Genomic DNA, 620 nt, shown 5'->3' on the forward strand with positions numbered 1-620 from the left:
ACAACACTACTTATCATCGTTATCATCATTAATGATTTACCTACAAGCACATTAATGGACAAATGAGACAGGCCGATTGTATAGTTCCCTCTACTCCGCTAATTCAAGAGAAATATTAACAACAACAATATTAACGAACAATAATTTACATGCATAGATAAAACGTTTTTTTTCGCCACGACGAACTTTTGTCTTTGTCAAATGTTTACTCATTTAGTGAATGAAACTAATTCCCTAAATCCTTATATCTTTCATTCTTAGCGAATTTCATATCTATATATATTTTCTTTCTTCACATACAATAACATAAAGTTTACTGTTGAAGAATTATGATAAGACCTTCCAATTCAAGATATTACTTAAATAAACGTAACGTTATTTTAGGCACGACTCAATGAATATATAAAACACTGTTGAGAAAAATGAGAATTCTAAGAATAACTGTTTAAACGTAAAATATATCCCTAAAACAAAACCAAGAAGAAAAAGTATCTATATAATTTTTTTTTCTTCTGAAATTGATGAAAACCTTTTTTTTTATTTCATTTTAATCACGAGGATATCTGAATACATATTTAGACATTTCTATTTCCTGCTCTCGCGAGACAAAAAGAGATTGG

This window comes from Penaeus monodon, chromosome 34, assembly GCF_015228065.2.
Source record: "Penaeus monodon isolate SGIC_2016 chromosome 34, NSTDA_Pmon_1, whole genome shotgun sequence".
NCBI lineage: Eukaryota > Metazoa > Arthropoda > Malacostraca > Decapoda > Penaeidae > Penaeus > Penaeus monodon.